Source organism: Furipterus horrens, unplaced genomic scaffold, assembly GCF_987537825.1.
Source record: "Furipterus horrens unplaced genomic scaffold, mFurHor1.1.pri manual_scaffold_7, whole genome shotgun sequence".
Classification (NCBI taxonomy): domain Eukaryota; kingdom Metazoa; phylum Chordata; class Mammalia; order Chiroptera; family Furipteridae; genus Furipterus; species Furipterus horrens.
Window position 1 is genome coordinate 17,313,873 of NW_028327177.1, and position 13,984 is coordinate 17,327,856.

The 13,984-nt window shown below is 34.9% G+C and overlaps 1 pseudogene; it reads left to right on the top strand.

The window, feature by feature from the left end:
- The first annotated feature begins 591 nt into the window (after positions 1-591).
- LOC150004077 (keratin, type II cytoskeletal 8 pseudogene) lies at positions 592-2,042 on the top strand (annotated as a pseudogene).
- The last annotated feature ends 11,942 nt before the right edge of the window (positions 2,043-13,984 follow it).

Sequence of the window (13,984 nt, forward strand, 5' to 3'; positions counted from 1 at the left end):
TATAAATGTTGCATCACTATATCGTACACCTGAAACTAAAACAGTATTGCATACAATTATACTTAAATAAATAAAATAATAATAATTTAATAGTAAACACATGTTCTTCTGTGTTTATACTTTAGATCTTAAAACGTTTGTACTGTTATATTTAATATAGAGAAATATAAGATCACTTTATTTCATTTATCTTGGGCTACTTGGGAAAGTAAAATCTTGAGAATATCAACTTGTGTCTTAAGATAAATTCTTTAATATTAATTTATCATTTGTGATCATTCATATCCTATAAGATTTTAACAAATCAGAATTAAATATTGTCTTATTTCTAGTAATAGCCATGTGAATATAGAGCCTCATTTATTAGCTAACAAACAGAAGTAGTTGAGCTCAAAGACACATAAAATAACATAATCAACATGTCTCTAGATTTTGAGTGCCCCACTATAAATTACCATACTTTTTGCATCTCTATTTCATGACACAACATCTTTTCTAACCCTAGTCAAAATGTCTAATTAGAGCAGCTTTTTGGCTCCTTTTTGAACCTCTGTCTGGTTTGGACTCCTTGCCTCCACTCCAGCCTCCACCATGTTCACAAGGATGACCTAGAAGATGACCTACAAGGTGTCCACCTCTGGCGCCCGGACCTTCAGCAGTCGCTCATATTCAAGTGGACCCTGCTTCAGCTCCTCGGCCTTTTCCCGGTGGGCAGCGCCTACTGGGTTGGCCTGGGCGCCAACATGAATCTGGCTGGATGTTTTGGCGGAGCGGGGAGTATAGGGTCCATCAAAGTCGTCCAAGTGAACCAGAGCCTGCTCAGCCCCCTGAAGCTGGAGGTGGACCCCAACATCCAGACTGTGCACAACCAGGAGAAGGAGCAGATCAAGACCCTCAACAACAAGTTTGCTTCCTTCATCAATAAGGTGCGGAGCCTGGAGCAGCAGAATAAGATTCTGGAGACCAAGTGGACTCTTCTGCAGCAGCAGAAGATGACTGGCAGTAACATGGACAATATGTTCGAGAGCTACATCAACAATCTTCTGCGGCAGCTGGAAACACTGTCCCAGGAGAAACCGAGACTGGAGGCGGAGTTTGGCAACATGCAGGGGATGGCGTAGGACTTGAAGAATAAGTATGAGGATGAGATGAACAAGCGCACAGAGCTGGAGAATGAATTTGTCCTCATCAAGAAGGATGTGAATGTAGCTTACATGAATAAGGTAGAGCTGGAGTCCTGCCTGGAAGGACTGACCGATGAGATCAACTTCTACCTGCAGCTGTATGAAGAGGAGATTCGTGAGCTGCAGTCCCAGATCTCCGACACGTCCGTGGTGTTGTCCATGTGCAACAGCTGTTCCCTGGACCTGGACAGCATCATCGCCGAGGTCAAGGCCCAGTATGAGGAGATTGCCAACCGTAGCCGGGCTGAGGCTGAGACCAGGTACCAGATCAATTATGAAGAGCTGCAGACATTGGCTGGGAAGCATGGGGATGACCTGCGTCGCACCAAGACGGAGATTTCTGAGATGAACCAGAGCATCAGCCAGATCCAGGCTGAGACTGATGGCCTCAAAGGCCAGAGGGCTGCCCTGGAGGCCTCCATCACTGATGCCGAGCAGCGTGGTGAGCTGGCCGTCAAGGATGCTCAGGCCAAGGTGGCTGAGCTGGAAGCTGCTCTGAGAACCGCTAAGCAGGACATGGCCCAGAAGCTGCGTGAATACCAGGAGCTCATGAACGCCCCGGACGTGGAGGTCGCCACCTACCGCAAGCTGCTGGAGGGCGAGGAGAAGCGGCTGGAGTCTGGGATGCAGAACATGAGTATCCATACCGAGACCACCAGCGGCTACTCAGGTGCGCTGAGCCCAGTTTACAGCAACCTCAACTACGGCATGGGCTTCCAGGCCAGCCTGGGCTCTGGTGGGAGCTCTGGCTCCTTCGGCCACACCAGCACCAGCTCCCCCAAGATGGTGGTTGTGAAGAAGATCGAGACCTGCGATGGGAAGCTGGTGTCTGAGTCATCCGATGTCCTGCCCGAGTGAATGACTGCTGCCGTCCCTCCCGTCCTCCGTCCTCCGAGCTGCTGCGCCGGGGGGTGGAGGGCACAAGAGGCCCAACTGAAGGTCAGCCCCACCCAGTCCTCAGCTCGCCCTTGGGGTGTGATGTTTACTGCCTTTTACCCATGTCCCTGACTAGAAGCCGAATCAAGTGTTTTCCTTTTTCCCCAAAATAAAGTCTCACCTGGCTCTTCCAAAAAAAAAAAAAAAAAAAGTCTAATTAAAACAATTATTTTTCCCCTGTAATTATATGAGACAATAAGGATCTCTAATAGATATTTTAAATTCTTTTTGCAGAATATATGCTTTAAATTATTGGTGATCTTTGTCTATGAGAAAACTCATATATATTATGTAACTGATAGTTTTTTCTCCTCAAATTCTAGCTTGGAGTGTTGTTTAGTTTTAATATTTTAACACTGAAGGCAAGTCAATTCTTGTTAACCCCACAAATGATTTTAATAAACTGTATTTAGAAGAGTTTTAGATTTACAGAAAAATCTCAAGATAGTACAGAGTACTGTCATACACACCTCTCACAGTGCTCCTATTATTAATATCGTATTAGTATGGTACGGTTTTTATTGTTGATGAACCAGTACTGATATGTTATTGTTAAGAAATATCTTAATTATATTTAATTATTTTTTTTCCTAATGTCCTCTTTCTTGTTCTAGGATCCCATTTAGATTTTATCTAGTCTTCATGTACCATTAAGATTCTCTTGTCTGTGACATGTTTTTGGTGGCCTGGACAATCTTGAGGATTATTGGTCAGGAATTTTATAGAACAACAGACAGTTGGGATTTGTCTGGTATTTTTGTCAAAATGATCTTAAAGTTACGGGTTCTGGAGATGATGACCACAGCAGTAAAATGTCCTCATCACCATCCTATCAAGGTACATACTACCAATATGTCTTATCGATGTTCCATTTTATTAGCCAGAAAATGAATTATGTTTTGTCATTAATGTCATAGCATTACATTTTAGTTACGAATGTTATAATGAAAATGTTAAAAGGACCATCAATATTAAACATGCTGTGCATGTATTTCATAAATAAAGGAAAGCCTAACATGTCCATTTCTTAGTAAGTTGGTAATCCCTACTGACTTGCATGTTTCTGAGAAAGGAATACTAGAGTGCTACCACCATACCAGACACAATCATTTTTGAGAATATTATTTGCAAATGATCATTTAGAAAATGTTGGCAACTTTTCTTTCTCTTTAACCTTTCCATTTGCATCCAGGAGTAATTTTAATCAAAACCACCTGAACCTATTAATGGCCACTCATTTAGCTCACAGAACTGGGGGCTACCAATAGGGTTAGAGTTAAAATGAGCACATATTGCTGTTTTACTCTATTTTAACTATATTAGAGCAGCACAAATTGTTTTTAATGTTATTTTACATAGTCTCCTCATACTATGATAGGAACCAAATATACACACAAGTGCAGACTGACACAGTAACTTTTTGAAAATAGAGAATGAAATTAGATCTTTAATTCTATGAAAATTGAAGCTCACTTTGAACTCCACATCATACTGAAGAAGCGTGAAATGTACAGATGTACATTTCACATTTTCCTTGCCTTTTAAAGGGAGGGGAGTTACTCTTCAGCTATGATAACAAAATTAATTTTATATTGCAATTACAAAAGGTCCTTGAATACCATTGTTCCACTTAAAGTCATTTTATTTTACTATTGAAGAGATGCCATAGGAACTTAACTGTTATTTATATAAGTTAGCCTAAGGTAAAATTAGTATCTGTATACATCATTTCCCAGAGTTCTGAGAACATTCTGACAATGTTAAGTGAGAACTTATTGTTCTTCTAAATGATAGCAACTATTAAGTAGCCTGAACAACTGAAAATGTGCTTTTTGTAGTTTAGCTTTGCTAGTCAGGCTTCCAGTTTTATAATGATCTCACCTTCTTGTCTCCAAAAGAGCAATATTTACAATAGAATTGTTGAAAATTAATTAACTAACATTAGTTCCTCAGGATGAAAGATGCAATTACTGGTAGAAAAATATACACAGAGACCAACAGAACAAAATGGAGCACCAGAAGAAAACCCACATGTACATGGGCAAATAATTTTCAACAAAGGAACGAAAAACATACAATGGAGAAAGAAATTCTTTTCAATAAATGGTGCTGGGAAGATTGGAAAGCTACATCCAAAAGAAAGAAACTAGACTACTCCTTGTCTCCATATACAAATATTAATTCAAAATGGATCAAAGACCTGAAACAATACATTGCATAGAAGAAAACATAGATCGATACTTATGGACCTTAGTCTTGTAGAATATTTTATGAATTTAACCCCAAATTCAAGGGATGTAAAGGCAGAAATAAATAAACGAGTCTATATCAAACTAAAAATCTTCTGCAGAGAAAAAAAAAGAAAAGAAACACCAAAGAAACAAAAAAGCAACCAACCAAATGGTAGATGATATTTGCAAACAATGCTTTGACAGGGGTTAATATATAGTAAAAACCCATACAACTCAACACCAAACAAACTTTATTGTAAGCCCAATTTGGACATATTAATAATTTATTGTACCAACTCTGCTACTACATTGCCTTATAAAGAAAGGTTATTCTTTGAACTAGTCTTTCTAATAAAAATCAGATTTTTATCAAATTAGCTTTTGATTGAATCTTATTGTACTAAGTGGTAATATGTAACATTTTGAAGATGTTAGTGCAAGAAGACTATGAAAATTATAACCCTAGAACCATAGTTGGCCTTCTATTTTTAAATATGTTCTAAAAGTTTCAAAATCCATCTCATTTAATTCTAGAGATCACCATAATTTATACACTAATTTTGAATTCAAATTATCTTCTTTGGTAATATGTTATTGTTTATCTGTCATTCCAGGATTACACATTCATGTTCTTCTATATGCTTCATATTTTGTTTTAAAAAGACCATTATTTTAACTGAAACATAATTGACATCACTTTGAATATAATTTATGATGGAGAAGAATAAAGTATGAAATAACTATTTTTTACGAAGTTTAATACAAATGGATTAAGTCCACTAAGGGCCATATGCCTGTAAAATGTTTTCATACTATGTAAGCCATGAATGCCAATATAGCTACTTAATATGCCATTAAATTTAATTACAAGAATGTTAAGAAAGTGTAGCTCCACCAGAATTTTAAATATCCTATACTGTAGTCTTTTATTAGAAGTATCATTCTAATTAATTCCCTAAAACTCATTGCTTTATAAAGGTCCTCACAAAAGAATATAATGTTTAAAGAAAATCTAAAAACATATCATGTAGTAAATCTGTCTCTGTTTCTGGAATCAATTCATCTATATGTTGAATCATGGTATATACTCAAATATGCTTTTAATTGAGGAGAAGACATAAGCTTTCACTGGGACTGCAGTGCATCAGTATCAATTTTATCACTGTTATCCATCACAGAATAGGTTTATTTTCATTCTTTATCTGTGGGTGATAGGAGTCCTATCTCTTTCTTGACATCTGGCAACAGAGTAGCCTTCAGTAGCCTCTCCGTATTTTCCATTCTTCTATAAGATAACTCAAACCTTCCTATCAGAGATAACCATTATTAGATATAGTAATTATTGAGTCTATTATTTCATCATAAAACTTTAGCTCATACATAATTTAAATTATTTTCAAAACATACACATTAAATAGATGTATTATATGTATATATATGTTGTGTATTGATTCTTAATATATTAATCATAAAAGTTATTATATAAGTTGGTGCAATGCACCATACTTTTACATTTTACATGATTCTGAAATTCAAGTTATTAATCTGAATATTATTGCCTCTGATTTTTTAAATACTACTTGCTTTTGGTACATTCAGCCACTTACTTTGGTGAGAGAAGATTATTATATGTGTGATGATCACTTCATAAGGTATATAAGATGTTGAATTATTATATTGTACACCTGAAACTAATATTATAGCGTATGTCAACTAAGAAAAAATAAGTCATATAAAATTTATTAGCCCATATCAGAGATTCCAATAAGTAAAAAACTTGGATTTAACCTGTAAACTCTTTTCTGATTATTTCAGTAGAATTTTGATCATTCTAATCTATGTCTACAAATCCTTGATATAGCTATAGATCATATTAGAATTTTGTCTTAAATAATATCCAGTCTATTCTATTTATTTGAGAATGTTAATCAAAAGGAACTAATATATACAATATACAATGCCAATATGTGACTTAGAAGAGCCACTACATTATTTTAGACCTTTTTTCTCAGAGACGAATACTATTTCAACTATAACATATTGTTTTTGAATTGCTGTGGATGAATTTTAATTGACCACTTTTTTAAATTATTTGTTTCCTTTGTTTATTTCTGACTCCCCTGACACAGATTTTACTTTGAAGAACAATTAGAATGGGTTAAATAATAATTGTTCTATGGTGCTCTGATCTTTCATTCAAATAGAACTTTGCTCACTGGACTCTGTAGACATTGATAGAATTTATTTAAAGAAAAAGTTGACATAAATCGTTTTTTTCTAATCTTTTTTTGCTTTTCAATTACACTTAACATAATTATATTCCATGCCCCTTTTAGTTGTAATGTTAATATGTTCTGCCATTGAAACATGGGAAAAGCTAAAAGGGGGAAAGCAAAACCAGTGTTCTCTCCAAAAGTCAGCTGAGATTGCCCCACATCTATCAAACTACATATCTTTTACTTTCATTCTCAGAATCAAATAATATTGTATAAATATTTTATGTATGGTCCTGCAAGGTGCTGAGGGAGAGGGAACAGGTGACCTCTGTCATTTCTCCCTTTGTGGTTCCTTTGTGAAAAGAGTGGTGGCCTGCTGAGCTGTTCTTCCACTTTATCGTTGTGAAGATTCTGTGATCATCATAAAACTGTCCTGGCTGCTCATTACCTGGCATTACAAAAATAAAGTTATAGGGATTTATGGATGCTGACCATTGCATCTCAGCTACCTTATTAATGAGCCCCAGTTTACAATCCATTCATTATTTATTCATTCACTCATTCATTACCTGCACTTCAATTAGTTTTGACTTTGCCTCGCTTCAAAACTGTATCTCCACTCATATACTGGACTCTTTTTATCCAGTTCTTATCAATTTTTCCTACACATATGTATATGTAGAAATTCCTGTTATTCAAGTAATTTCCTTTTTTCACAGACAGACTTTTCAAAATGGTAACATGAATCTACATGCTGGTTATTACCTGTTATTCCCTTTCAATCTTAGGAAAACTTCTCCGATGTTACTAAGAAGTGTTTTTTTGCATAATAAGAAATTCAGTTTATTTAACAATTTTGTATTACCATTATATATATATGTTAACAATTATTCACTATGCATAACTTTATACTTTTTTGATATTAGATCTCTCTAGAGTTAATTTATTTTATTTTTTAAAAGATTTTATTTATTTATTTTTAGAGAGAAGGGAAGGGAGGGAGAAAGTTAGGGAGAGAAACATCAATATGTGGTTGCCTCTCGGACAGCCTCAACCAGGGACCTGGCTCGCAACACACAAATGTGCCCTGACTGAAAATTGAGCCAATGACCCTTTGGTTCACAAGCTGGTGCTCAATCCACTGAATCACGCCAGCCAGGGCTAGAGTTATTTTAAATTAGTGTCTTATTAACTATAATAAAGAATACATAATTGGTTTAAAAATGAGTGATATGTTACATTTATGTTTTGTGAAGTTATCTGTTAGAAAACCTTTAAAACATCCTTTACTTTAGCATCTTCATGGTCATTAAACTTTCAGGTGGGCAAAAATAGGCTTACAGTTGTGATTCTTATGAAATACAATTTATTCTTGTATTCTAATGTTCTATTATTGCACTATTTATTTGTATTATTTGTCTTTTTATTGTTATTTTGAATCCTTACTTATAAATTACCTTTTAGGTAACGTTAATGGTAATTTAACCTACTTTTGCCTACCCCTCTATATCATGACTATCTGTCTTAGAAAATCAAGACAGGATTATGGAATTGTCCTTAATTTCATATTTTTTTCTTATCAGAAAGAGATCTTCTCTCAGAATATGTGTCCAAGTTGTTGGTTCAAGGAATTAGACATATTGATGTGAATAAGCCTTTTCAAATTAAAATAGGAACATTTGTTTAGATACAGTTAATATTTTATTATTCTCAGAGTATAATTTATTTTCAATTCCTTAGGAAATAATAGCAAAATTATTAAAAATAAATTAGCAACAAGTAAAAATGATTCAAAGTTTACTTACTATTCAGTTAAAATAAAACCAAAGTTCTATTAAGTTTCAGTAAAGTAAGATCCTTTTGTACACTTTCCTTCAAGCAAGACTGAGATCTTTGCAGACTCAAGTAGGTAAGAAAGAGTTGGTAGTTTGAGGAAGCAAGTACACAATTTTAGGAAACTAAGGATAGCTCTGAATCTTATATCAGAATTTTAAAATGTGGAAGATGAAGATTTCTCATGATTAGATTTATTCATTTTAATCAATGACTGCCTGTGAAAAGTTCCAAACCCTGATGCAAATGAATACATGAACTCCCAGAGGAAAATTCAGTACTTTTTGTAATGACAAACATATACAATTATTTCCACTTAAAAGCATTAAAACCAAACCATACTAGGCTATATTTACAAATCATTGATTTATTAAGTGATATAATTGCTTGATTATACAAAGAAACCACCATGGAAAATATGAGGGAAAAGAGGAAGCAAAAGTTTGATATCTGTCTGAAATGTTATTTCAAGTTATGTTGTTGAAAGTCAAATCTAATGATAGCCTATTTCTTGTAAAATCATATGAAATTTAAAGACATGATAATTAAAAGTGGTACCCATCAGTACTTGTGAGAGTATTCCCTAAGAATAATAAAGCTAGGTAAATAAATATACAAAAAAGATTTCTGTGTCCCAAGACATTCCTGTTATTAGAAGATATGTTTTGTGGCTGGACATATATACTAATTGTTTGAAAGCTATTGTATAACTGGCCAGGTACTGTGCTTTCCATATTACCTCCTTATAAATTCTGTTTTGATCTCTCAATAATATCTCACACTTATATAATGCCTTAAGTTTTGCAAAGTGTTTCTTTTTCATTCTAATAAGACAAAAATAGGTTAGCAAGTGAATACTATTAGAATTGTACACATAGGACAAAGATAAGCCAGGCTGGCCCAGCAATTCCACTCCTAGGAATATACCTTAAGAATCCCAAAACACCAATTCAAAAGAATTTATGCACCTCTATGTTCACAGCAGAGCTATTTACAATAGACAAGATTTGGAAATAGCTTAAGTTCCTATTATTAGATGAGTGGATAAAAAAAAAAGGATACCTTTATACAATAAAATACTACACAGAAATAAAAAAGGAGTTACTACCTTTTGTGAGAGCATGGATGGAAATGGAGACTATTGTGTTAAGTAAAATAAGTCAGTCAGTGAAACACAAATACCATATGACCTCATGTATAAGTGGAATCTAAAGAACAAAACAAACTAATGAGCAAAAGAGAACCAGAGGAATAGAATCATGGAACAGACTGGCAGCTGTAAGAGGGGAGGGGAGAGGGGAGGACTAATTGAAACAAGGTGAACAGATCAGTCAAAGAACATACATGAAGGACCATGAACATGGACAATGGTGTGGGGTTGACCATGGAGGGGAATGAAGGGGGAAAAAGTGGGACAAATGTAATAGTATAAGCAATAAAATATTTTTTAAAATAAAATTGCGTAGGTTTTCAAAAAAAAATGCTATGCTATATGTTTTACTTAAAATACCTTGCAAAATGAATTCATTATGTAGTTAAAAAAATAAGCCAGGCTGGACATTTCCCTCAGATTTTAGAGCTAATTGATGATAAAGGCTACATACCAATGAAGACTGTCAGAGTTTTGGTGAAGTTTTTCTTTTCTCTTTTACGTATCTTCTCAAATTACTATGCCAAAAATGTCTGGCTATCACACTGATTCATCTGTGCCTTTCAACTCATAATTTTTATTTTTGATTTATGCACACAAATAAACTTCTTTTGGCACACTCACAAAATTCCACAGCTTTGCAACTTTCTCGATATATTATACCCAGCCTTTATTTTATAATTTTATCTTTACTTATCCTTAGTATAGTTATTTTACTTCATCATTTTAAAGAAAAGTTGGAAAAAATCCAAATAATACTTAATATATGATATATATGTATTTTAAGTTGAAGTTAATTATGCAAAGCAGCATATCTAGATTGGTTTAATCTGAGCCAACAGAACCAACAGATGGCACTCTGGGTAAAGTTGATGATATTGTTTCCGATACTGGAGCACTATAATTCAAAGGCTTAAGAAAAGTGAATGGAATACAAGATTAGTGAACATTTATAAGAATCATAATTGTTACAATAATTAATGAGTTTTTGTTCTGTAAATGATTCAATTGCCCTTGAATCATTATAAACCACCATTCATTAAAGAAAAGTTAAGACATTACACAATGAGCTGTTGCTCATTAGAATACATATGTATTGGCTCTGTGTAGCCAAAATCAATGTTATCAACAATTTTATCATATCCTTTCTCATATAATGTATCAATCACTTTATTCATATTATTTCTAATATGATGTAATAAATTCTTTTTAACTTACAAGCATTTAAGGCAATTTCCATGTATGTATATACAGTTTATAAACATTGAGAAGACTGTTCATATTTTAAAGTTTTCTTAAATAAAATAACACTGATTATTTGAGGGGTACATTGATTAAAAGTATCATAGTTCTAGTCATCCTAATATAATCTGAGATTTGACTAGAGATCCTAATAAGATTAAATGGTCAAGGTAGGCTTAAATCTCAGAGACTGTTTCTGAATGAATTTTAAGGACAGGAAACAGAAATCAGGCACAGATTGGTCAGAGATGCAATTAATAACACAGAAAGACATTGAATAGAACTGTAAATTTCTAATATTTTATAGAAGTTAATATTTTATTGTGCCAATAATAGCTTCCACTGCTGCTTTGTCTTCTATTAGCATCATACAGTGAGTGTCTCACTTTACATTTACTGTTTTATGTAATTCTTACTAAATCCTACAGTGTAGCATTATTAGATTTGTTCTTCAGAAGAGGAATATGGGGGTTGTCAAAGTTAAATTATTCTTTTAGGTATAGCTGATAATTAGATGTCTTCGTTTCTAGCGCTGAGCTAGGAATCTGCCAGAGTTAATACTCAATGGCTGTTTGTTGAAAGGATGAGAACATCAGACCAGAGCAGGGTGGAACTGATTCAGAACCAGACCTCCTGAAATGATTCCAACAAAAGTTAAGGGTGGGCTTAAGAAACAGCTGAGGCTAAGCCCCAGGGCAAAGGGCAGGCGCTCTCATTTGGAAGAGACAGGGTGTGAAGGGTCAGATCATCCGAGGCGAGAAAGAAAGTGAAAGGGGAAGCTAAATAAGAGTCAGGACAACAGGCTGCCCTGTGGGCTTAGACAGTTTGCCCACTAAAGTCCGAATTTTTACAAAAAAGACATCATGATTTGAGGAAAAATGCTTCACTAGAGTGGAGAACTGAGTATCGAAAAGATACAGTATGAGTATAGGCAGAAGTTTCCTTGTATAATCAATTGCACATTAAGTTGCTCCCTCAGGACTTGACATTTACAAAACCATTTTGAAGCATACCTTTTGTTTCTATAATGAATTGTACATAGTTAAATTCCTACGTTCTCAGAGAATAGAGCTACATTTTTTATTAATATGTCAGTATCCTCTGTTCTTCACCATTCCCAATGAATACCTGTGCGCTTGCGCACTGGGCTTAATATATCTTCAGTCTTCTGATGAGTTAAAAAAAAGCCGTGACTATGACTGTTTGTTTTTTCTTAGTTTACTCCCGTTATCTTTTTCACACAGGCCCCCCAATCTTCTGCTCCCTGACAGTTGTCAGTCTGTTCTTTGTATCTATGAGTCTGTTTCTATTCTTTTAGTTTGTTTTGTTCATTAGATTCCACATGTAAGTGAAATCATGTGGTACTTGTATTTCTCAAATTGGATTATTAGCATAATACTCTCCAGGTCTATCCATGCTGTCCCCAAAAGTAAAACAACAGTATGGGGACTCTAAGAGGAAAATTGGGGTCAGGGAGAGGTAAAAGGGGGTCAAGAGAGAATAAATGGCGATAGAAGGAGACTGGACTTGAGGTGGTGAACACACAATACAATATACAGTAGATGTATTAAAGAATTGTACACTTGAAACCTATATAATTTTATTAACCAATGTCACCCCAATAAATTCAACAAAAATTAAAAAAAATAAATTAAAGAAGGCACGATTCAATACACATTTATACCACGTTAGGTTGCCTACACTCATTTACTATTATATAAAAAGTACTTTTCTGACTACTTCTTAAATACTTGGGAGCTCTGAGTATACCTTGTAGTGATAAATTAAATATATGGGAGAAAAGGTGAGCTGTCTGGTAGACCATTCAGGGGTCGCCTGCAGGTCCCAAGGGTTGGTACTTAAAATGGGAGAAGGAACTCTGTACACTGCCACTGGTTTTATCCTGGCTGAGCATGACTGGGGGTTCCTCTGGGTTCCCTGGAGAGGATGGGCTTTGAGACAAGAGTCTTTCATTCTCCCAGAAGTACAGTATTTGAAAAAGACCTTTTTCCTTTCTCACCATATAAATAAATAAATAATAAAGGATATTATTTCTTATTTTTTCTACTATTTTCTCTGTTTTCCCTTTCTTTTTTCTTGCTGTAACTATATTCTGTAATCCAGTCCTAGCGCACTCAAGATTTAGAGCTTTTGTAATCTCCTTGTAAACTTGTTCAGCATGCCAGTTTCTCGGCCCTGCCCCTCACAAATTCTTATTCTTTATGTCTGCTGTGAGTTCTAGCTTTATTTTTAGCTTACACATCCCATGTCGGCCCAATTAATTCAGAAGCAGGTATTAGAGGATGTTATTTTGAGAAAATGGGTTATATACCATTACAATTTCTGTTCTACACAAATCCTTCCTTATGTTCTCAAGAAATATAGCGTTTTATGGTATGTGAGAAGTAATCCTGTTTAGCCTTATTGACTTATGTTTATGTAGGTTGTTAAACAGTAGAATATGAGAACCAAGTCCTTGTGTATGTTTGTATTTAGAAGCTCAAAGTTACTTGGGCTGTGACTGATTATGCTCATTAAGTTACTTAAGATAAATAAGACTGCCTTGTTTGTAGTAGGGTCATAATATTTTCTGCTGAATGATTTCAAATTTTGGCAATTACTAATTTCTCTTGTTTGTAACGTGTCCATGGTATTCAGGGGTTGGGTTAAGTTAACAACCATATGATTTCGCTCATATGTGGGATATGAAACTGAAAGCAATAAGTAAACAAACAAGAAAAGCGAACAAAAACTCATAGACCAGATAACAACATGGTGGTTACCAGAGGGAAGGGGGGTGGGACTCAAATATATAAAGTCTGTCCAGAAGGTATCCAGCCATGTAATGTAAAAAATAGGGACATTTATTGAAGAAGATTCAAGATACAAGAAACATTGTATATAGGACAATGACACCTCTGTCCTCTTCAAAGTAAGGTACCTTGGGACCTCACACAGTTCTCCCAATTGCCATCAGCTGCCTTGTTGCATTTTCCTGAATCTCACTGATGGTCTGAAATCTCTTTCTTTTCAAAGGTGATTTTAGTTTGGAGAAAAGCTAGACATTGCAGGGCAACAAGTCTGGACTGTAGGGAGGCTGAGTCACCTGAGTGATTTGATGTTTCACCAAGAAATTCTGCACAAGATGTGATGCATGAGTGAGCATGTTCTCATGACAAAGCTGCCACTGGG